This window comes from Lissotriton vulgaris, chromosome 11 (genome assembly GCF_964263255.1).
Source record: "Lissotriton vulgaris chromosome 11, aLisVul1.2, whole genome shotgun sequence".
Taxonomy (NCBI): domain Eukaryota; kingdom Metazoa; phylum Chordata; class Amphibia; order Caudata; family Salamandridae; genus Lissotriton; species Lissotriton vulgaris.
Window position 1 is genome coordinate 518,769,014 of NC_141699.1, and position 25,862 is coordinate 518,794,875.

The 25,862-nt window shown below is 45.9% G+C and overlaps 1 protein-coding gene across 1 annotated transcript in view; it reads left to right on the plus strand.

Moving 5' to 3' along the window:
- Positions 1-25,862, plus strand: part of LOC147683096 (zinc metalloproteinase-disintegrin-like cobrin) — a 2,407,169-nt gene that overhangs the window by 2,366,263 nt on the left and 15,044 nt on the right. The window lies entirely within an intron of this gene.

Below are 25,862 nucleotides of genomic sequence, written 5' to 3' on the forward strand. Positions count from 1 at the left end.
TTCCTTCTTCTTGGGCTTTGGCAAGTGAAAGGCGGAGTCGGCAGTCTTCTACAATGTCCCGAGATTCATAGCGCTTTAGTAGTGAATGAATCCTTTTTCAAGCTGTAGTAGGTTGCAGAGTATTGTGGGCACTGTAGTTCCGTCCTGCCCCATTCATTACCCATCGCGGGTTCCGCAGTTCACTTTTTGATAACAGGATTCAGTGGTTCTGTACGAGTCCTCTGAGTGCAAGCGCTTCAGTGCGCCCCGAATGGAAAACACTTCCTTTAGTGATGAGCCCCTGTTGCGCTGTCTAAGGCAGGGCGTTGCCTGCCTCCACGGCCCCATGTTTTCGGCTCCAGCCGTCTATGGGTGGTGCTTCTTCCACGGCCAGAAGCCGCCGTGTAACATGTCCTCACAAATTGCTTCTGTGACTTGAAAAAGCACTCCACACGCAGGTAAGTGTCGATTCACTTTATTGCAATTAAGGAAGATGGCTTTCCACTCGTAATTTGTCCTTTTGCCTGCCTACGCGTTTCGGAAGCACAGTTCCTTCTTCTTGGGCTTTGGCAAGTGAAAGGCGGAGTCGGCAGTCTTCTACAATGTCCCGAGATTCATAGCGCTTTAGTAGTGAATGAATCCTTTTTCAAGCTGTAGTAGGTTGCAGAGTATTGTGGGCACTGTAGTTCCGTCCTGCCCCATTCATTACCCATCGCGGGTTCCGCAGTTCACTTTTTGATAACAGGATTCAGTGGTTCTGTACGAGTCCTCTGAGTGCAAGCGCTTCAGTGCGCCCCGAATGGAAAACACTTCCTTTAGTGATGAGCCCCTGTTGCGCTGTCTAAGGCAGGGCGTTGCCTGCCTCCACGGCCCCATGTTTTCAGCTCCAGCCGTCTATGGGTGGTGCTTCTTCCACGGCCAGAAGCCGCCGTGTAACATGTCCTCACAAATTGCTTCTGTGACTTGAAAAAGCACTCCACACGCAGGTAAGTGTCGATTCACTTTATTGCAATTAAGGAAGATGGCTTTCCACTCGTAATTTGTCCTTTTGCCTGCCTACGCGTTTCGGAAGCACAGTTCCTTCTTCTTGGGCTTTGGCAAGTGAAAGGCGGAGTCGGCAGTCTTCTACAATGTCCCGAGATTCATAGCGCTTTAGTAGTGAATGAATCCTTTTTCAAGCTGTAGTAGGTTGCAGAGTATTGTGGGCACTGTAGTTCCGTCCTGCCCCATTCATTACCCATCGCGGGTTCCGCAGTTCACTTTTTGATAACAGGATTCAGTGGTTCTGTACGAGTCCTCTGAGTGCAAGCGCTTCAGTGCGCCCCGAATGGAAAACACTTCCTTTAGTGATGAGCCCCTGTTGCGCTGTCTAAGGCAGGGCGTTGCCTGCCTCCACGGCCCCATGTTTTCGGCTCCAGCCGTCTATGGGTGGTGCTTCTTCCACGGCCAGAAGCCGCCGTGTAACATGTCCTCACAAATTGCTTCTGTGACTTGAAAAAGCACTCCACACGCAAGTAAGTGTCGATTCACTTTATTGCAATTAAGGAAGATGGCTTTCCACTCGTAATTTGTCCTTTTGCCTGCCTACGCGTTTCGGAAGCACAGTTCCTTCTTCTTGGGCTTTGGCAAGTGAAAGGCGGAGTCGGCAGTCTTCTACAATGTCCTGAGATTCATAGCGCTTTAGTAGTGAATGAATCCTTTTTCAAGCTGTAGTAGGTTGCAGAGTATTGTGGGCACTGTAGTTCCGTCCTGCCCCATTCATTACCCATCGCGGGTTCCGCAGTTCACTTTTTGATAACAGGATTCAGTGGTTCTGTACGAGTCCTCTGAGTGCAAGCGCTTCAGTGCGCCCCGAAAGGAAAACACTTCCTTTAGTGATGAGCCCCTGTTGCGCTGTCTAAGGGAGGGCGTTGCCTGCCTCCACGGCCCCATGTTTTCGGCTCCAGCCGTCTATGGGTGGTGCTTCTTCCACGGCCAGAAGCCGCCGTGTAACATGTCCTCACAAATTGCTTCTGTGACTTGAAAAAGCACTCCACACGCAGGTAAGTGTCGATTCACTTTATTGCAATTAAGGAAGATGGCTTTCCACTCGTAATTTGTCCTTTTGCCTGCCTACGCGTTTCGGAAGCACAGTTCCTTCTTCTTGGGCTTTGGCAAGTGAAAGGCGGAGTCGGCAGTCTTCTACAATGTCCCGAGATTCATAGCGCTTTAGTAGTGAATGAATCCTTTTTCAAGCTGTAGTAGGTTGCAGAGTATTGTGGGCACTGTAGTTCCGTCCTGTCCCATTCACACAAAACATGGGGCCGTGGAGGCAGGCAACGCCCTGCCTTAGACAGCGCAACAGGGGCTCATCACTAAAGGAAGTGTTTTTCCATTCGGGGCGCACTGAAGCGCTTGCACTCAGAGGACTCGTACAGAACCACTGAATCCTGTTATCAAAAAGTGAACTGCGGAACCCGCGATGGGTAATGAATGGGGCAGGACGGAACTACAGTGCCCACAATACTCTGCAACCTACTACAGCTTGAAAAAGGATTAATTCACTACTAAAGCGCTATGAATCTCGGGACATTGTAGAAGACTGCCGACTCCGCCTTTCACTTGCCAAAGCCCAAGAAGAAGGAACTGTGCTTCCGAAACGCGTAGGCAGGCAAAAGGACAAATTACAAGTGGAAAGCCATCTTCCTTAATTGCAATAAAGTGAATCGACACTTACCTGCGTGTGGAGTGCTTTTTCAAGTCACAGAAGCAATTTGTGAGGACATGTTACACGGCGGCTTCTGGCCGTGGAAGAAGCACCACCCATAGACGGCTGGAGCCGAAAACATGGGGCCGTGGAGGCAGGCAACGCCCTGCCTTAGACAGCGCAACAGGGGCTCATCACTAAAGGAGGTGTTTTTCCATTCGGGGCGCACTGAAGCGCTTGCACTCAGAGGACTCGTACAGAACCACTGAATCCTGTTATCAAAAAGTGAACTGCGGAACCCGCGATGGGTAATGAATGGGGCAGGACGGAACTACAGTGCCCACAATACTCTGCAACCTACTACAGCTTGAAAAAGGATTCATTCACTACTAAAGCGCTATAAATCTCGGGACATTGTAGAAGACTGCCGACTCCGCCTTTCACTTGCCAAAGCCCAAGAAGAAGGAACTGTGCTTCCGAAACGCGTAGGCAAGCAAAAGGACCAATTACAAATGGAAAGCCATCTTCCTTAATTGCAATAAAGTGAATCGACACTTACCTGCGTGTGGAGTGCTTTTTCAAGTCACAGAAGCAATTTGTGAGGATATATATATATATATATATATATATATATATATATATATATATATATATATATATATATATATATATATATATATATATATTACCTCCTGGCGGTCACCAGTAGGTAGTAATAGTTAGGATTATTTGCAATAGAAAATCTCAACATTCTATTGTGAATAACTTTGGCGCCGGTTGAGGAATCTGCCCGAAAATTTCCTCAAATTTGCCTCGCGGCGCTCTGGTCCTTCCCTGAAAGTTTGGGGGGTATTTGTCAAGCGGGGGCCGAGAAAAAAGGGGAGTCCCAAAACGTGTTTTCCCCATGTTAATTTTCATAGGGCGGTCGACCTCACTTTTAGCCCGAACGGCTGAATGGATTTCCACTAAACTTGGCAAAATTGTAGGGACTGGTAGCCCGATGTGCCTTTGCTATGTCTCAAGATATGTGCTCCAGTGTATTTTGAGTAATTTAGGTTCCAAAAAATATATATATCTATAAGCGCGCCCCGGTACGCGCACTGGGGCGCTAACGAGCGCGCTACGCGAGTTCGCGCGCGGAAAGCGGATTGGCTCTCGGGTGTCTGTAAACATTCTAAACAGTTCGGAGCGGCCGCCATCTTGTGTCTCGGTAGGATCAAGACACAAGAGGTGATAAAAAACAAAGGGGGAAATGACCATAAGAGGGCAGAGTAGACCCCCCCTGACCCCCTATGTTTGATGTGGGGGCTATAAAAGGGCCCCACGGGGCAAAAACATTTTTTTTTCTTTTTCGATTTGCGCGGGGGGAGCGCCCGGTACGAGCACCGGGGAGCGCATCGGGGAGCGTACCATGGGGAAAAAAGAATGATAGAGTTTTCAAAAAATGTAGCCTTTTTTATAATTTGGAGGTAGTTCTTTTTTTTCTTCTTTTTGTTGTTTTATATTTTTTTATGTGTTTTTGAACATTTTGTACTTTTTTTGGCTTTTATGAACTATTTTATATTTTTTTTGTTATATTTATGGGGAGAAACAAAAAACAGGGAATTGAAAACGGCTCAACGGGAGTAAAAAAAAATCAGGAAAAAATTATGGATTTTTGGGGCATTTGTGGTTGTTACCAGCACGGTTGATGAGCGTTATGCTTTGCTCACCATAGGTGATGGTCTTACCACAAAAAATACAAGTGATCTTGTATTGCCCAAACTTTGCTTGAATGTTTGGGACCATCTCCCTTGTCTTTGGTCCCGATGGAGTGGGTTGCTTTCGTTTGGAGGTGCTGGGTGAAGATTGGGGAGGGTTGCTGGCCAGTTCTCTCACCTCTGCCGCAGCATAGTTGTTGGGATGCCTGCTCTGCATGTGCCGAATCATGGTGTTATTACCAAATGAGTATTTTTTATTAGGGTTACCCCTTGAAAGTTCCATCTTACAGATTAGGCAAGTCACCTTTGGTGCATTGACTTTCTTCTTGCCCTCTGGGATGGAAAAAAACTCCCATACAATATGCTGCTTTGGCCTATATGGGGTATTGTCTTCTGGTAGGAATCTCCTACTCCCCTCCTCCTCCTCCTCTTCTTCATCTCCACCACTGTGGTGTTGTGGTGGTCCTCTTGGTGGTGGTGGTTGTGCAGATGCTCCAGCTGCTGCTGCTACTGTAGCCATTTTAAAGTACAAAATATTATTCACAGATCTCCAAACAGGTCTTCCTCAGTCAAAGGACAAAGTCAGAATAAGGAAAAAAGATGGGGTCTTTCATCATTTGGAAAAAAAAACTGCAGTGAACCAATGAAAACCAAAAATGTTTTGCACCAATAAAAAGTGTTATTTGAGGTCACATGACCCGACGCGCTTACGCTACGCGCCCCCGTGCGCGCGTCGCATGCTTACGTTGCGCGATCGTATTCGCTCGAGTGCTTCCGGGTGCGCTTACTCCGTGCGTATCATGCGGACGCGCTACGCGATACGTCACGATGATGTTTTCGTTCACGGCAATAGCGCTAACGGGACGCTCACCGGTGCGCGCCGCAAGACTGCGCTTACCGGTGCGCTCACCGGAACGCGAACCGGGAGCGCTCCAGGGCAAAAAAAATTAAAAAAATTAAAAAAAAAAAAAAATTCATGAACAATATACATAAAAAAATAGTATTACATAAATATAGAATATAGGATTAATTTTTTATGAAATATTACATTTCATAGGTATAGAAATTTGCTATTAAAAAACCTTTGAAATTCACTGCAAAAACCATAGGTTTCACACCAGTTATAGTTAGGAATTAGCATTTTAAAAACCTATGAAATTCACTGAAAAAACCATAGGTTTCACACCAGTTATAATTAGGAATTAGCATTTAAAAAATCTATTAAATTCACTGAAAAAACCATAGGTTTCACACCAGTTATAGTTAGCTGGAAATTTTACTGACATAAAACCATTGAAATTCCACGTTATAGTTAGTTGGACTCACTATAACTTGCGCGCCTGCAATGCACTGCTGATGACGTCACATATTACATCACTCATGACATGGTCAGTGACATCACTCATGACATCACTGATGACACCATCCAGTGAATGTGTGTCTTTCTGAAAAATAAATATGTTTTATATATGCATATGTCAAGGTCGATGGAAGAATAAATGTTTAAATAAGTGTCTAAATGGATGTTTAAAAAAAAAATGATTGGTTAACTGGCTTATTAAGTGTATCTTAGTGAATACATATATTAGCGAGTAATGTTTAAATATTTAAATATATGTATCAGTGTTTCACTTTGTGTATAAGTGGCTGCATGGGTTGGTGTGTAGCTACATGTGTGTGTATATGGGTTATTATTTTTTTTTAGTATCAGTATGAGTGTCTGTATGGTTTGGTGGGGGTATTACTTAGTACATAGATGCATCAATGACTGACTCACTGTATGTGTTTTGAAGACAGCATATGTGTTGGATTGTTAGGGTGGATGAGTGTGTATAAGTGTGTGTTAGTGAGTGAATGACTGTCTCACTAGTGTCTTTATTAGTAACTAAATATTTTTTATTCTAGTATATGTGAGTATTGATGTATATAAGTGAGTATGTGTGAGAGTGAGAGATTGTAAGAGTTCCTGTTTAAATAAGTATGTGTTTCTATAAGTGATTGTTTAAGTATGTGTAAGCTTCCTTAGAAGTATGGTGGTAGTGTGTGTATAGCTGTATATGCAAATACATTGATGTTCAATAGTTTATTTGCATGTGTGATTATGTGTGTGAGTAACTTTTGGATGACTGTCGGTGTGTAACAGGATGTATAGGTATTTCACTACATATGATGAGTGAATATATGTATGAGTTAGTATATAGAACTGTTGGTGAATGATTGTATGTGTATATAGATTGTGGTATCACTGAATTGGTTGTTGTAACTGGTATGGGTATCTCTATTTTTTTGAAAATTTTAGTTTCTATTTTTTAATATGTGTTTCAAGGGTTACCTTACACTGAAAGGAGGTCTGTCACTCTGTCACAAGGATGGTGTCATCAGTGATGTCATGAGTGATGTCACTGACCATGTCATGAGTGATGTAATATGTGACGTCATCAGCAGTGCATTGCAGGCGCGCAAGTTATAGTGAGTCCAACTAACTATAACGTTGGAATTTCAATGGTTTTATGTCAGTAAAATTTCCAGCTAACTATAACTGGTGTGAAACCTATGTTTTTGTCTGTGAATTTAAAAGGTTTTTTAAATGCTAATTCCTAACTATAACTGGTGTGAAATCTATGGTTTTTGCAGGGAATTTCATAGGTTTTTTAATAGCAAATTTCTATATCTATGAAATGTAATATTTTTTATAATGAATCCTATAATGTATATTTATGTAATACTATTTTTTTATGTATATTATTCTTTTTTTTTTTTGCCCTGGAGCGCTCCCGGTGCGCGTCCCCGTGAGCGCACCGGAAAGCACAGTCTTGCGGCGCGCCCCAGGGCGCGTACCGGTTAGCGTCCGGTTAGCGCTTTTTCCGTGAACAAAAACATTATTGTGACGTATCGCGTAGCCGCGTCCGCGTGATGCGCGCGGCGTAAACGCACCCGGAAGCACTCGAGCACATACGATCACGGAACGTAAGCATCCGACGCGCTTACGCGACGCTCCCTGGGGCGCGCCCAGGGGCGCGTAGCGTTAGCGCGTCGGGTCATGTGACCTGAAAATAACACTTTTTATTGGTGCAGGACAGTTTTGGTTTCCAAATGATGAAAGCCCTGGTCATGTGACCTGAAATTAACACTTTTCATTGGTTCAGGACAGTTTTTTTTTCCTAATGATGAAAGCCCCCATCTTTTTCCTCATTCTCACTTTGTACTTTGAGTGAAGAAGACCTGTTGAAAGACCTCTCTGTACTTTTTGGGACTGAAAAATGGCTTCAGTAGCAGCAGCAGCAGGAGCATCTCAGCCACCACCACCACCACCACCACCAAGAGGACCACCACAACACCACACTGGTGGAGATGAAGAAGAGGAAGAGGAGGAGGAGGAAGAGGAGGGGAGGAGGACATTCCTGCCAGAAGACTATACCCCATATAGGCCAAAGCCACACATTGTATGGGAGTTTTTTTCCATCCCAAGTGGCCAAAAAAAGGTGAATGCGCCAAAGGTGACTTGCCTAATCTGTAACATGGAACTTTCAAGGGGGAACCCTAACAAAAAATACTCATTTGGCAATAACACCATGATTCGCCACATGCAGCGCAAGCATCCCAACAACTATGCTGCGGCAGAGGTAGGAGAACTGGCCAGTAACCCTCCCCAATCTTCACCCAGCACCTCAAAAAGAAAGCAACCCACTCCATCGGGACCAGAGACAAGAGAGATGGTCCCAAACATTCAACCCCAGTTTGGGAAATACAAGATCACTTGTATTTTTTGTGGGAAAACCATCACCTATGGTGAGCAAAGCATAAAGCTCATCAACCGTGCTGGTGACAACCACAAATGCCCCAAAAATCCATATTTTTTTCCTGTTTTTTTTTGCTCCAGTTGAGCCGTTTTCAATTCCTTGTTTTTTGTTTCTCCCCAGAAAAATAACAAAAAAAATAAAATAAAATAGTTCATAAAAGCCCAAAAAATTACAAAATGTTCAAAAAAACATAAAAAAATATAAAACAACAAAAAGAAGAAAAAAAACAGTTCTTTTCAGAACTACCTCCAAATTATAAAAAAGGCTTCATTTTAAAAAAACTCTGTCATTCTTTTTCCCCCGGTACGCTCCCCGGTTCGCTCCCCGGTGTGCGTACCTCGCGCTCCCCCCGAGCAAATCGAAAAAAAAAAAAATTATTTGCCCCGCGGGGCCCTTTTATGGCCCCCACATCAAACTTAGGGGGTCAGGGGGGGGTCTATCCTGCCCCCTTTTGGTCATTCCCCTCTTTTTTTTGCCACCTATTGTGTCTCGATCCTACTGAGACACAAGATGGCGGCCGCTCCGGACTGTTTGGAATGTTTACAGACACCCGAGAGCCAATCAGCTTTCCGCGCGCGAACTCGCGTAGCGCGCTGGTTCGCGCCCAGGTGCACGTACCGGGGCGCGCTTATAGATATATATATTTTTTTTAACCTAAATTACTCAAAATCCACTGGAGCACATATCTTGAGACATAGCAAAGGCACATCGGGCTAACAGTCCCTACAATTTTGCCAAGTTTCGTGGAAATCCATTCAGTGGTTCGGGCTAAAAGTGAGGTCGACCGCCCTATGGAAATTAACATGGGGAAAACACGTTTTGGGACCCCCCTTTTTTCTCGGCCCCGGCTTGACAAATCCCCCAAACTTTCAGGCAAGGACCGGAGCGCCGCGAGGCAAGTTTGAGAAAATTTTCAGGCAGATTCCTCAACCGTCGCCAAAGTTATTCGCAATAGAATGTTGCGATTTCCCTATTGAAAATAAACCTAACTATAACTACCTACTGGCGACCGCCAGTAGGTAATATATATATATATATATATATATATATATATATTACCTACTGGCGGTCGCCAGTAGGTATATATAGTTAGGATTTTTTCTCTATGGGATTTTTGAAAATTCTATGTCTAATAACTTTGGCGTTTGGGGACGGAATTGGCTGAAATTTTCAGGAAAATGGAACATTTTGTTTCTGAGCAGCCCCTGACAATTTGGGGGGGTTTCATCAAGGGGGGGCCGAGAAAAAAGGGGGGTCCTAAAACGCGTTTTTCCCATGTTAATTTCCATAGGGCGGTTGGCCTCACTTTTAGCTCGAACGGCTGAATGGATTTGCACGAAACTTGGCAAAATTGTAGGGACTGTTAGCCCAATGTGCCTTTGCTAGGTCTCAATATATGTGCTCCAGTGGATTTTGAGTAATTTAGGTTCAAAAAAAGATATATATCTGGGCGGAGCCTAACCACACATCTGATCTGATTGGCTGTCAGCACTTCATCCAAGAAGTGTTGGCAGCCATCTTGGGACCAATATACATGATAGCACCTCATTAAAAATCATTGTAGTTAATAGAGGGTTTTAGGACTTTAGTTACATTATAAATCATTTGTTGATGGTACCATACTCGTTTTAGGAATTGTGGTGTGTTCTAAGGTGATTTTACCATGTGAAAAAACCTTCTGCTGTGATATCATGAATCATGTTTGAAAGAAAAATAATATCTCATGATTTTCCCACAGTGGCTTGGAAGGGGATCTATAAGCTAAACTGAAAGCATATTTTCTGTAAATTCACATTATCTTTCTCAGTCATGTGAAAATGAAGTCTGACATTCTCAGTAAAACATGTACATCCAACAAGGACAGAGACTGTCAGTTGATTCCTTTGTGTTCTACTGCAGCCTCCTAGAGTGTTCTAAAGAACAACTAGAGCGCTAACAGTCCTACTTATTACAAAGGTATGGCACACCTGAAGCCATCTTGATTGGAATAAAGTGGTAACTCTTAAAACATTTAATTTAAAAAGAAACAACATGAGGGGGTATATTTTGCCATAGAAAGTATGATTAGTGCTGCAGAATGAAAAATTAGGGCACATTTTGAGTGACTTCTCAAATCCTTTTCTATTTCATTAAAACATTCTGACATGCAGTCTCCCAAAATGGCCACCAGAGACAAAAGAGCCCAAATGTAGCCCAAATATCACCCAGATGTAGCCCAACTATAGCCCAATGACAGAATGTCCCAGAGTGTTCTAAAGAACAACTAGAGCGCTAACAGTCCTACTTATTACAAAGGTATGGCACACCTGAAGCCATCTTGATTGGAATAAAGTGGTAACTCTTAAAACATTTAATTTAAAAAGAAACAACATGAGGGGGTATATTTTGCCATAGAAAGTATGATTAGTGCTGCAGAATGAAAAATTAGGGCACATTTTGAGTGACTTCTCAAATCCTTTTCTATTTCATTAAAACATTCTGACATGCAGTCTCCCAAAATGGCCACCAGAGACAAAAGAGCCCAAATGTAGCCCAAATATCACCCAGATGTAGCCCAAGTATAGCCCAATGACAGAATGTCCCAGAGTGTTCTAAAGAACAACTAGAGCGCTAACAGTCCTACTTATTACAAAGGTATAGCACACCTGGAGCCATCGTGATGGGAATAAAGTGGTAACTCTTAAAACATTTAATTTAAAAAGGAACAAAATGAGGGGGTATATTATGCAATAGAAGGTATTATTAGTGCTGTAGAAAGAAAAATTAGAGCACATTTTGAGTGACTTTTCAAATCCTCTTCTATTTCATTAAAAAATTTCTGACATGCAGTCTCCCAAAATGGCCACCAGAGACAAAAGAGCCCAAATGTAGCCCAAATATCACCCAGATGTAGCCCAAGTATAGCCCAATGACAGAATGTCTTCTGATGGAACCAAAGTAAACAAGCATTGAAAATGCAATAGATCTCACCCTCGTTTAAGTTAAAGCCATTCTGTTTGTAATGAGGTGGCTTTTTAGCTTTGCTTTTATTAGTGTTTTTTCAACTTTCATGTAAATAACATGCATCTGTATGCATATAAGTATATGTATGCATGCATTTATGTTTGTATTTATATAGATATACAGATGATATATGTTTATATATGTATGTATATATATATATTCACTGAAAAAACCATAGGCTGTAGACCATATATAGTTAGGGATTAGCATTTACAAAACCTTGAAAATTCACTGAAAAAAACATAGGTTATAGACCATATATAGTTAGGAATTAGCATTTACAAAACCTTGAAAATTCACTGAAAAAACCATAGGTTATAGACCATATATAGTTAGGAATTCGCATTTACAAAACCTTATTTTACTCACACAAAACCATTGAAATTCTATATATAGTTAGTTGCACTAACTATATATCGCGCACCCGCAATCCACTGCTGATGATGTCACATATTACATCATTCATGACATGGTCAGTGACATCACTGATGACATCTCAAATGACATCACTGATGACAACATCCAGTGACTGTATGTTTCTGTAAAGTTAAAATATGTCTTACATATTGAAGAATGAGTGGATGTATAAGTGTCTGGATGAAGGATTTAGTAGGTGCATGACTGACTGTATGAGTGAGTGATTAAATGTGTCTCACTGAGTGCATGGGTTAGTGACTAAACTGTCTTAATTTGTGCATCATTATGTCTGTTGTTCTGTAAACTGTTGCATGTGTTGATAAGTAGCTATATGAGTAACTATATGGGTTATTGATTGGTTGCCCAAGTATTTGTATGGGAGACTGAGTGTGTGTGTGGGTGGCTGGGAGGTGTATGACTCTGTGCATAGATGTGTGAGCAGTTGATTCACTAGATGTATGGTTTCAAAAGTGCATGTGGAAACAGCTGTATGGGCGGTTGACTGTGTGCATGAGTGTATTGGTGAGTGAATGGATATCTCAGTGCTACATGTCAAAGTAAGTACATATGTAAAACACAGTACATGTGAGAGTTGACATATATAAATAACTCTGCATAAGAGCCAGTGAATGTGTGAGTGGCTGTATGGATCATTGTGAACTTGTATCAGGGATTGTGTAAGAGAGTAAATATGTGTTAGTATATGTTTGAATAAGTAAAGTTTGTATAACTGTATAGTTGAGGAAATGGAGGTGTGATTGATTCTTTGCATGACTAACTAGGTGTGTGAGTAACTCCATGGATGAGTGACAGTCTGTGAGTGTCTGTTTACACTGATTGTATCGAAGGTTATATTAGAGTCTGAAGAGGTTCATCGTATTATCACATGAATGATATCATCAGTGATTTGATCAGTAATGTCAAATGAGATGTCATCAGTGATGTCATTTGAGATGTCATCAGTGATGTCATTTGAGATGTCATCAGTGATGTCATCAGTGATGTCACTGACCATGTCATGAATGATGTAATATGTGACATCATCAGCAGTGGATTGCGGGTGCGCGATATATAGTTAGTGCAACTAACTTTATATAGAATTTCAATGGTTTTGTGTGAGTAAAATAAGGTTTTGTAAATGCGAATTCCTAACTATATATGGTCTATAACCTATGGTTTTTTCAGTGAATATATATATATATATATCTTGCTTCGCCTCTCACACTCTTTTCAGCCAGGAATAGACTATAGCAGACCCAAGTTATGGTGCAATATTGTTTAATATTTCATGCCCTGCACCACCGCCATAAAGTGGTTCGGCCTTCAGGAGGCCTTGATCACATGATGTGCATGTGGGGTGCCTTCACAATTTAAAGTGACAGTGCTCAAAAATTAGTGACCTCACAATGACATATTTTCATAGACATGGAAAGCAGAACAGTTCTTGTAGTCTCAACTGTATGTCACATCGATATTGAAACATTATGTATTAACATATTTGTTATTTTCAATAGCGACAATCGAAATATTCATAAATATATAAATACATCAATAAATACTTATATAAATACTTGGGAATGCAAAATGTATATCAGAAAGTTGAGGCATCTCACAAGGGAACAGCACGGCTCCCTGCACGTCCCAAAATTATGGACAATAGGCGTCCGTAACAGGGTTACTGGATGCAATGATAGAAACAGCAAAATACCAGTTGGACGGCACATTATGCTCAGCATATATTTTAAGGTGAGGAGTTTTAACCCATGCCATTATTTACATCAGATACGCCCCTTGGAGAGACACCCAGATTTTTCATCCCACTTAAAGCCCTGTAAACCACACCATGTCACAGTCACCTCACATCCTGGCACTGTGCATCATACGTGACTCATGACTTCCAAGTTTTCAGATTGCCTGTGTGCAGGGGCATAGTTAACCCTTTCCCACCCCACCACACCCCTTGCTATAGGAACTACAGTGAAGTTCTAGAAGGGCCTCTTCTGTCTGCAAGTGGATGGGTGGTTGGATGAGTGAAGAATGGGTGGCTAAGTGAAAGGGGAATGGAGAGAAACAGGGAGTATGGATGAATGATTGAAAGAATGGATGGGTAAATGGGTGCATGGATAAGTGAAAAGAAGAATGTAAAGATGGATGAGTGAAAGAATGCATACATGAGTGAAAGGGAGGGTGGAGAGATGGAAGGAAGGATGGATGGATGGATACGTGAAAGGGCGAATGGGAGGACGGATGAGTGACTGGGTGTATGGATGAGTAAGTGAAAGAATGGCTGTATGGGTGAATGGGTAAATGATTGGATGGATGAGTGAATGGATGAATGGGTGGAAGGCTTGCTTGGGTGAAAGGGTAAATGGTGGGACGGATGAGTGAATGGATGGATGGGTGGAAGAGTAGATGGATGGTGAAAGGGTAAATGGTTGGATGTATGGCTCGGCACACAGAATGAAGGACATTATAAATGGATGAAAACTCAATGATGGATGAAAGAATTAATAGATGACATTTTGAGTGACACCTAACTGCTAATTTAATGTTACACTAGTAATTGTAAACCTTTTGTTTTATTTGTAAGATTTTAGGGAGAGTCTCATATTGCAAGGAGCTGTGCTTGAGATGTATATTGTGTTTGTCGCAATAGGCAAGGGCACAGTGTCAAAAATAAACTATGTAATAGTGTATCGACAGTGCCTTCTTTGAGAAAGCAGCAGGGAAAAGCACCTTTGTGACTTCCGTCAGCTTATGCAACTCTCTGCGAAGCACCATATGCAAAGTCAGATTCTATATTTTAAGTTCCTCTTGTTGAAACACCCATAATGTGTTCGCCATAGTGGGTTCATCACAGCAGTCCTCCCTTTAGTTCACCTATTTGTGTCTCTTTACATCTCACAATGGCACTCAGATATGAGATGCTGGTAACAAAGTCTATCCAAGCAGATCTTCCTTACCACTTCTCTCACCAAACATGCCTGCTCTGGGCCATGAGTTGTAAACAAAAATTCAGACTGGACAACCCAGTGCAGTAACCATATAAATAAATCATTATCATATGAAATAGCACAACAAGACTTGCACAGTTGCTCAAAGCTGCCCGCATACCGGAAAACCGAGAAGTGCACGTTTGTCTCTACCCAATATAAAACTTATTTTGACTTTTACTTAATTGGTTGTCTATTTATGTACTTTTTTACTATTGAGCAGCTTCCTCTGATGTGTTTGTTAAACGTACCTTTTTTTCCTGAAGTTTTGTCCTGAATTTTGACCTTCTGTCCTGAATTTTTTACCTGAATTTTCACTCTCTGTCCTGAATTTTTACACATACCCTCCTGAATTTGCACCCATGCCAGTTTGTCACCCTAATTGATATCTACACTTTTTTAAAATATATTTTAAATGTGCTGACATTAAAAAACCTATATATATTTCTAGGAAGAAAGTGGTTCATGAGGTGAAAAGCTATGTCATATCAAACTTGATCTAACTTTTTGGCAGCTATTCCTCATTTCCTGCATAGTGGACTGGAGATAGGTTTTTGTACATGATTAGCTTTAGTGAGTCATGACTGCTTATCCGCTTATGGGATTCCATATGATTCCACTAAAAATCGTAATTAAATACTATAGAGACAGCAGCTGAAAACAACTGGCAGTTGTCCCCTTGTAGCACACTGGTGGGGTGAATCAACTATATGCATTGATTTTATGAAATGTAAACTGAGTGCTTCGATTGACAACATATTTGCCTATATTTTGATTTTTTTTAACTGTACTACCTTTCAAGATTGCAAATGTGCCTCTTACTATTTGCGTATGTTTTTAAAATTTGTTTTTATTGGCATTTGTGAAAACATAAATCACAATCCAGCAAAACCATCATCAGACATCGCTCAGCTTCACCAGGATGGTGGTATTATAGCCTCTAATTTCTTACACAACATATAGCAGATATATTCAACAGCAGTACAGTACAGTATTGTTACAGTGGCTATCGTATGGTATCATATGTCTGGTTTGTACATTGATTGGAGGCAGTTAGACCTTGGCCCTAGGTGGCAGTCAGCTATTGTTACAATTTAGGTACTTTAAAGGCTGTCTATGTTCACTGTGTTCAGCCAGTTTACAAACGGCCCCCAGATATCCTGGGGGCGGGACCGTGCTGGCATCAGTTCCCAGTACCTCTCCAGTTGCGTCTTGCTGTGTGTTACACTGAGGATCCAGTTTTTAGTAGTCAGCGGTAGAACTGCCCTCCAATGAAGGGCCACCTGAAGCTTGGAATAATTAACAGCATAGCAGTTAATTTCTTTCTTTTGGTTAGAAAAGCTGTATTGTCGCCCAGCAACGCCACTAGCAGCGTACAAGGCAGTTTGTGTCCAGTTATGTCATGTATGTATTGCAGTGTACGTACCCAGAAGTTAGCAACCGGGCTGCATTGCCATGCCACGTGTAAAAAAGTGGTACAAAAGGGGGTGGTGCTGGACGGAGCATCTGAACAAATCAAAAACTCACACCCAGTCAAAAGATCTGGGTTTAATCCATCACCGTTCTTTAGCCCACTCTGCCACCCCAGTTCAGACATGGCTATATGCAAATCAGTCTGACCCTGTGCCTCATGGGAACAGTCCAGCCCGATCTGCCAAGCCATGTCTTCCCTGGACCGGAAACAAGCTTCCGAGGACCGGTTTCTGGCATTCCAGCCGTCTTCAGCCCGGCTTGCTTGAATCCAGTGGCAAAGTGAGCAAGGGACTCACGTCTGAGCATATCCTGCCACACTTATGGCGGCCAAAAGCGCTACAAAAGGGGGTGGTGATCGACGGAGCATCTGAATCAATCAGACACTCACACCCAGTCAAAAGATCTGGGTTTAATCCATCACCGTTCTTTAGCCCCCTCTGCCACCCCAGTTCAGACATGGCTATATGCAAATCAGTCTGACCAAGTGCCTCATGGGAACAGTCTAGCCCGAACTGCCAAGCCATGTCTTCCCTGGACCGGAAACAAGCTTCCGAGGACCGGTTTCTGGCATTCCAGCTGTCTTCAGCCCGGCTTGCTTGAATCCAGTGGCAAAGTGAGCAAGGGACTCACGTCTGAGCATACCCTGCCAGACTTATGGCGGCCAAAAGCGGTACAAAAGGGGGTGGTGATGGACGGAGCATCTAAATTAATCAAACACTCAGACCCAGTCAAAAGATCTGGGTTTAATCCATCACCATTCTTTAGCCCACTCTGCCACCCCAGTTCAGACATGGATATATCAAATCAGTCTGACCCTGTGCCTCATGGGAACAGTCCAGCCAAAACCGCCAAGCCATGTCTTCCCTGGACCGGAAACAAGCTTCCGAGGACCGGTTTCTGGCATTCCAGCCGTCTTCAGCCTGGCTTGCTTGAATCCAGTGGCAAAGTGAGCAAGGGACTCACGTCTGAGCATACCCTGCCACACTTATGGAGGCCAAAAGCAGTACAAAAGGGGGTGGTGAGGGACGGAGCATCTGAATCAATCAAACACTCATACCCAGTCAAAAGATCTGGGTTTAATCCATCACCGTTCTTAAGCCTACTCTGCCACCCCAGTTCAGACATCACTATATGCAAATCAGTCTGACCCTGTACTCATGGGAACGGTCCAGCCCGAACTGCCAAGCCATGTCTTCCCTGGACCGGAAACAAGCTTCCGAGGACCAGTTCCTGGCATTCCAGCCATCCTCAGCCCGGCTTGCTTCAATCCAGTAGCAAAGTGAGCAAGGGACTCGCGTCTGAGAATACCCTGCCACACTTATGGCGGCCAAAAGCGGTACAAAAGTGGGTGGTGATGGACGGAGCATCTGAATCAATCAAACACTCCCACCCAGTCAAAAGATCTGGGTTTAATCCATCACCGTTCGTTAGCCCACTCTGCCACCCCAGTTCAGACATGGCTATATGCAAATCATTCTGACCCTGTGCTTCATGGGAACAGTCCAGCCTGAACTGCCAAGCCTTGTCTTCCCTGGACCGGAAACAAACTTCCGAGGACCGGTTTCTGGCATTCCAGCCGTCTTCAGCCCAGCTTGCTTGAATCCAGTGGCAAAGTGAGCAAGGGACTCACGTCTGAGCATATCTTGCCACACTTATGGAGGCCAAAAGCGCTACAAAAGGGGGTGGTGATCGACGGAGCATCTGAATCAATCAGACACTCACACCCAGTCAAAAGATCTGGGTTTAATCCATCACCGTTCTTTAGCCCACTCTGCCACCCCAGTTCAGACATGGCTATATGCAAATCAGTCTGACCCAGTGCCTCATGGGAACAGTCCAGCCCGATCTGCCAATCCATGTCTTCCCTGGACCGGAAACAAGCTTCCGAGGACCGGTTTCTGGCATTCCAGCCGTCTTCAGCCCGGCTTGCTTGAATCCAGTGGCAAAGTGAGCAAGGGACTCACGTCTGAGCATATCCTGCCACACTTATGGCGGCCAAAAGCGCTACAAAAGGGGGTGGTGATCGACGGAGCATCTGAATCAATCGGACACTCACACCCAGTCAAAAGATCTGGGTTTAATCCATCACCGTTCTTTAGCCCACTCTGCCACCCCAGTTCGGACATGGCTATATGCAAATCAGTCTGACCAAGTGCCTCATGGGAACAGTCCAGCCCGAACTGCCAAGCCATGTCTTCCCTGGACCGGAAACAAGCTTCCGAGGAACGGTTTCTGGCATTCCAGCTGTCTTCAGCCCAGCTTGCTTGAATCCAGTGGCAAAGTGAGCAAGGGACTCACGTCTGAGCGTACCCTGCCAGACTTATGGCGGCCAAAAGCGGTACAAAAGGGGGTGGTGATGGACGGAGCATCTGAATCAATCAAACACTCACACCCAGTCAAAAGATCTGGGTTTAATCCATCACCATTCTTTAGCCCACTCTGCCACCCCAGTTCAGACATGGCTATATCAAATCAGTCTGACCCTGTGCCTCATGGGAACAGTCCAGCCAAAACCGCCAAGCCATGTCTTCCCTGGACCGGAAACAAGCTTCCGAGGACCGGTTTCTGGCATTCCAGCCGTCTTCAGCCTGGCTTGCTTGAATCCAGTGGCAAAGTGAGCAAGGGACTCACGTCTGAGCATACCCTGCCACACTTATGGCGGCCAAAAGCAGTACAAAAGGGGGTGGTGAGGGACGGAGCATCTGAATCAATCAAACACTCATACCCAGTCAAAAGATCTGGGTTTAATCCATCACCGTTCTTAAGCCCACTCTGCCACCCCAGTTCAGACATGGCTATATGCAAATCAGTCTGACCCTGTACCTCATGGGAACGGTCCAGCCCGAACAGCCAAGCCATGTCTTCCCTGGACCGGAAACAAGCTTCCGAGGACCAGTTCCTGGCATTCCAGCCATCCTCAGCCCGGCTTGCTTGAATCCAGTAGCAAAGTGAGCAAGGGACTCGCGTCTGAGAATACCCTGCCACACTTATGGCGGCCAAAAGCGGTACAAAAGTGGGTGGTGATGGACGGAGCATCTGAATCAATCAAACACTCACACCCAGTCAAAAGATCTGGGTTTAATCCATCACCGTTCGTTAGCCCACTCTGCCACCCCAGTTCAGACATGGCTATATGCAAATCATTCTGACCCTGTGCCTCATGGGAACAGTCCAGCCCGAACTGCCAAGCCTTGTCTTCCCTGGACCGGAAACAAACTTCCGAGGACCGGTTTCTGGCATTCCAGCCGTCTTCAGCCCGGCTTGCTTGAATCCAGTGGCAAAGTGAGCAAGGGACTCACGTCTGAGCATATCCTGCCACACTTATGGCGGCCAAAAGCGCTACAAAAGGGGGTGGTGATCGACGGAGCATCTGAATCAATCAGACACTCACACCCAGTCAGAAGATCTGGGTTTAATCCATCACCGTTCTTTAGCCCACTCTGCCACCCCTGTTCAGACATGGCTATATGAAAATCAGTCTGACCAAGTGCCTCATGGGAACAGTCCAGCCCGAACTGCCAAGCCATGTCTTCCCTGGACCGGAAACAAGCTTCCGAGGACCGGTTTCTGGCATTCCAGCTGTCTTCAGCCCGGCTTGCTTGAATCCAGTGGCAAAGTGAGCAAGGGACTCACATCTGAGCGTACCCTGCCAGACTTATGGTGGCCAAAAGCGGTACAAAAGGGGGTGGTGATGGACGGAGCATCTGAATCAATTAAACACTAACACCCAGTCAAAAGATCTGGGTTTAATCCATCACCATTCTTTAGCCCACTCTGCCACCCCAGTTCAGACATGGCTATATCAAATCAGTCTGACCCTGTGCCTCATGGGAACAGTCCAGCCAAAACCGCCAAGCCATGTCTTCCCTGGACCGGAAACAAGCTTCCGAGGACCGGTTTCTGGCATTCCAGCCGTCTTCAGCCTGGCTTGCTTGAATCCAGTGGCAAAGTGAGCAAGGGACTCACGTCTGAGCATACCTTGCCACACTTATGGCGGCCAAAAGCGGTACAAAAGGGGGTGGTAAGGGACGGAGCATCTGAATCAATCAAACACTCATACCCAGTCAAAAGATCTGGGTTTAATCCATCACCGTTCTTAAGCCCACTCTGCCACCCCAGTTCAGACATGGCTATATGCAAATCAGTCTGACCCTGTACCTCATGGGAACGGTACAGCCCGAACTGCCAAGCCATGTCTTCCCTGGACCGGAAACAAGCTTCCCAGGACCAGTTCCTGGCATTCCAGCCATCCTCAGCCCGGCTTGCTTGAATCCAGTTGCAAAGTGAGCAAGGGACTCTCGTCTGAGAATACCCTGCCACACTTATGGTGGCCAAAAGCGGTACAAAAGTGGGTGGTGATGGACGGAGCATCTGAATCAATCAAACACTCACACCCAGTCAAAAGATCTGGGTTTAATCCTTCACCGTTCTTTAGCCCACTCTGCCACCCCAGTTCAGACATGGCTATATGCAAATCAGTGAGACCCTGTGCCTCATGGGAATAGTCCAGCCCGAACTGCCAAGCCATGTCTTCCCTGGACCCGAAACAAGCTTCAGAGGACCGGTTTCTAGCATTACAGCCGTCTTCAGCCCCGCTTGCTTGAATCCAGTGGCAAAGTGAGCCAGGGACTCACGTCTGAGCATACCCTGCCACACTTATGGCGGCCAAAAGCGGTACAAAAGGGGGTGGTGCTGGACGGAGCATCTGAACAAATCAAAAACTCACACCCAGTCAAAAGATCTGGGTTTAATCCATCACCGTTCTTTAGCCCACTCTGCCACCCCAGTTCAGACATGGCTATATGCAAATCAGTCTGACCCTGTGCCTCATGGGAACAGTCCAGCCCGATCTGCCAAGCCATGTCTTCCCTGGACCGGAAACAAGATTCCGAGGACCGGTTTCTGGCACTCGAGCCGTCTTCAGCCCGGCTTGCTTGAATCCAGTGGCAAAGTGAGCAAGGGACTCACATCTGAGCATATCCTGCCACACTTATGGCGGCCAAAAGCGCTACAATAGGGGGTGGTGATTGACGGAGCATCTGAATCAATCAAACACTCACACCCAGTCAAAAGATCTGGGTTTAATCCATCACCGTTCTTTAGCCCACTCTGCCACCCCAGTTCAGACATGGCTATATGCAAATCAGTCTGACCCTGTGCCTCATGGGAACAGTCCAGCCCGAACTGCCAAGCCATGTCTTCCCTGGACCGGAAACAAGCTTCCGAGGACCGGTTCCTGGCATTCCAGCCATCCTCAGCCCGGCTTGCTTGAATCCAGTAGCAAAGTGAGCAAGGGACTCACGTCTGAGAATACCCTGCCACACTTATGGCGGCCAAAAGCGGTACAAAAGGGGGTGGTGATGGACGGAGCATCTATATCAATCAAACACTCACACCCAGTCAAAAGATCTGGGTTTAATCCATCACCAGTCTTTAGCCCACTCTATCACCCCAGTTCAGACATGGCTATATGCAAATCAGTCTGACCCTGTGCCTCATGGGAACAGTCCAGCCTGAACTGCCAAGCCATGTCTTCCCTGGACCGGAAACAAGATTCCGAGGACCGGTTTCTGGCACTCCAGCCGTCTTCAGCCCGGCTTGCTTGAATCCAGTGGCAAAGTGAGCAAGGGACTCACGTCTGAGCATATCCTGCCACACTTATGGCGGCCAAAAGCGCTACAAAAGGGGGTGGTGATCGACGGAGCATCTGAATCAATCAAACACTCACACCCAGTCAAAAGATCTGGGTTTAATCCATCACCGTTCTTTAGCCCACTCTGCCACCCCAGTTCAGACATGGCTATATGCAAATCAGTCTGACCCTGTGCCTCATGGGAACAGTCCAGCCAAAACCGCCAAGCCATGTCTTCCCTGGACCGGAAACAAGCTTCCGAGGACCGGTTTCTGGCATTCCAGCCGTCTTCAGCCTGGCTTGCTTGAATCCAGTGGCAAAGTGAGCAAGGGACTCACGTCTGAGCATACCTTGCCACACTTATGGCGGCCAAAAGCGGTACAAAAGGGGGTGGTAAGGGACGGAGCATCTGAATCAATCAAACACTCATACCCAGTCAAAAGATCTGGGTTTAATCCATCACCGTTCTTAAGCCCACTCTGCCACCCCAGTTCAGACATGGCTATATGCAAATCAGTCTGACCCTGTACCTCATGGGAACGGTACAGCCCGAACTGCCAAGCCATGTCTTCCCTGGACCGGAAACAAGCTTCCCAGGACCAGTTCCTGGCATTCCAGCCATCCTCAGCCCGGCTTGCTTGAATCCAGTTGCAAAGTGAGCAAGGGACTCTCGTCTGAGAATACCCTGCCACACTTATGGCGGCCAAAAGCGGTACAAAAGTGGGTGGTGATGGACGGAGCATCTGAATCAATCAAACACTCACACCCAGTCAAAAGATCTGGGTTTAATCCTTCACCGTTCTTTAGCCCACTCTGCCACCCCAGTTCAGACATGGCTATATGCAAATCAGTGAGACCCTGTGCCTCATGGGAATAGTCCAGCCCGAACTGCCAAGCTATGTCTTCCCTGGACCCGAAACAAGCTTCAGAGGACCGGTTTCTAGCATTACAGCCGTCTTCAGCCCCGCTTGCTTGAATCCAGTGGCAAAGTGAGCCAGGGACTCACGTCTGAGCATACCCTGCCACACTTATGGCGGCCAAAAGCGGTACAAAAGGGGGTGGTGCTGGACGGAGCATCTGAACAAATCAAAAACTCACACCCAGTCAAAAGATCTGGGTTTAATCCATCACCGTTCTTTAGCCCACTCTGCCACCCCAGTTCAGACATGGCTATATGCAAATCAGTCTGACCCTGTGCCTCATGGGAACAGTCCAGCCCGATCTGCCAAGCCATGTCTTCCCTGGACCGGAAACAAGATTCCGAGGACCGGTTTCTGGCACTCGAGCCGTCTTCAGCCCGGCTTGCTTGAATCCAGTGGCAAAGTGAGCAAGGGACTCACGTCTGAGCATATCCTGCCACACTTATGGCGGCCAAAAGCGCTACAATAGGGGGTGGTGATTGACGGAGCATCTGAATCAATCAAACACTCACACCCAGTCAAAAGATCTGGGTTTAATCCATCACCGTTCTTTAGCCCACTCTGCCACCCCAGTTCAGACATGGCTATATGCAAATCAGTCTGACCCTGTGCCTCATGGGAACAGTCCAGCCCGAACTGCCAAGCCATGTCTTCCCTGGACCGGAAACAAGCTTCCGAGGACCGGTTCCTGGCATTCCAGCCATCCTCAGCCCGGCTTGCTTGAATCCAGTAGCAAAGTGAGCAAGGGACTCACGTCTGAGAATACCCAGCTACACTTATGGCGGCCAAAAGCGGCAAAAAAGGGGGTGGTGATGGACGGAGCATCTGAATCAATCAAACACTCACACCCAGTCAAAAGATCTAGGTTTAATCCATCACAGTTCTTTAGCCCACTCTGCCACCCCAGTTCAGAAATGGCTATATGCAAATCAGTCTGACCCTGTGCCTCATGGGAACAGTCCAGCCCGAACTGCCAAGCCATGTCTTCCCTGGACCGGAAACAAGCTTCCGAGGACTGGTTTCTGGCATTCCAGCCGTCTTCAGCCCGGCTTGCTTGAATCCAGTGGCAAAGTGAGCAAGGGACTCACGTCTGAGCATACCCTGCCAAACTTATGGCGGCCAAAAGCGGTACAAAAGGGTGTAGTGATGGACGGACCATCTGAATCAATGAAACACTCACACCCAGTCAAAAGATCTGGGTTTAATCCATCACCGTTCTTTAGCCCACTCTGCCACCGCAGTTCAGACATGGCTATATGCAAATCAGTCTGACCCTGTGCCTCATGGGAACAGTCCAGCTCGAACTGCCAAGTCATGTCTTCCCTGGACCGGAAACAAGCTTCCGGGGACCGGTGTCTGGCATTCCAGCCGTCTTCAGCCCGGCTTGCTTCAATCCAGTGGCAAAGTGAGCAAGGGACTCAACGTCTGAGCATACCCTGCGACACTTATGGCGGCCAAAAGCGGTACAAAAGGGGGTGGTGATGGACGGAGCATCTGAATCAATCAAACACTCACACCCAGTCAAAAGATCTGGGTTTAATCCATCACCGTTCTTTAGCTCAGTCTGCCACCTCAGTTCAGACATGGCTATATGCAAATCAGTCTGACCCTGTGCCTCATGGGAACAGTCCAGCCCAAACTGCCAAGCCATGTCTTTCCCGGACCGGAAACAAGCTTCCGAGGACCAGTTTCTGGCATTCCAGCCGTCTTCAGCCCGGCTTGCTTGAATCCAGTGGCAAAGTGAGCAAGGGACTCACGTCTGAGCATACCCTGCCACACTTATGGCGGCCAAAAGCAGTACAAAAGGGGGTGGTGATGGACGGGGCATCTGAAACAATTAAACAATCACACCCAGTCAAAAGATCTGGGTTTATTCCATCACTGTTCTTTAGCCCATCTGCCACCCCAGTTCAGACATAGCTATATGCAAATCAGTCTGACCCTGTTCCTCATGGGAACAGTCCAGCCCGAACTGCCAAGCCATGTCTTCCCTAGACCGGAAACAAGCTTCCGAGGACCGGTTTCTGGCATTCCAGCCGTCTTCAGCCCGGCTTGCTTGAATCCAGTGTCAAAGTGAGCAAGGGACTCACGTCTGAGCATACCCTGCCACACTTATGGCGGCCAAAAGCGGTACAAAAGGGGTGGTGATGGACGGAGCATCAGAATCAATCAAACACTCACACCCAGTCAAAAGATCTGGGTTTAATCCATCACCGGTCTTTAGCCCACTCTGCCACCCCAGTTCACACATGGCTATATGCAAATCAGTCTGACCCTGTGCCTCATGGGAACAGTCCAGCCCGAACTGCCAAGCCATGTCTTCCCTAGACCGGAAACAAGCTTCCGAGGACCGGTTTCTGGCATTCCAGCCGTCTTCAGCCCGGCTTGCTTGAATCCAGTGTAAAAGTGAGCGAGGGACTCACGGCTGAGCATACCCTGCCACACTTATGGCGGCCAAAAGCGGTGCAAAAGGGGTGGTGATGGACGGAGCATCAGAATCAATCAAACACTCACACCCAGTCAAAAGATCCGGGTTTAATCCATCACCGTTCTTTAGCCTACTCTGCCACCCCAGTTCAGACATGGCTATATGCAAATCAGTCTGACCCTGTGCCTCATGGGAACAGTCCAGCCCGAACTGCCAAGCCATTTCTTCCCTGGACCTGAAACAAGCGTCCGAGGACCGGTTTCTGGCATTCCAGCCGTCTTCAACCCGGCTTGCTTGAATCCAGTAGCAAAGTGAGCAAGGGACTCACGTCTGAGCATACGCTGCCACACTTATGGCGGCCAAAAGCGGTACAAAAGGGGGTGGTAATGGACGGAGCATCTGAACCAATCAAACACTCACACCCAGTCAAAAGATCTGGGTTTAATCCATCAGCGTTCTTTAGCCCACTCTCCCACCCCAGTTCAGACATGGCTATATGCAAATCAGTCTGACCCTTTGCCTCATGGGAACAGTCCAGCCCGAACTGCCGAGCCATGCCTTCCCTTGACCGGAAACAAGCTTCCAAGGACCGGTTTCTGGCATTCCAGCCATCTTCAGCCCGGCTTGCTTGAATCCAGTGGCAAAGTGAGCAAGGGACTCACGTCTGAGCATACCCTGCCACACTTTTGGCGGCCAAAAGTGGTACAAAAGGGGGTGGTAATGGACGGAGCATCTGAACCAATCAAACGCTCACACCCAGTCAAAAGATCTGGGTTTAATCCATCACCGTTCTTTAGCCCACTCTGCCACCCCAGTTCAGACATGGCTATA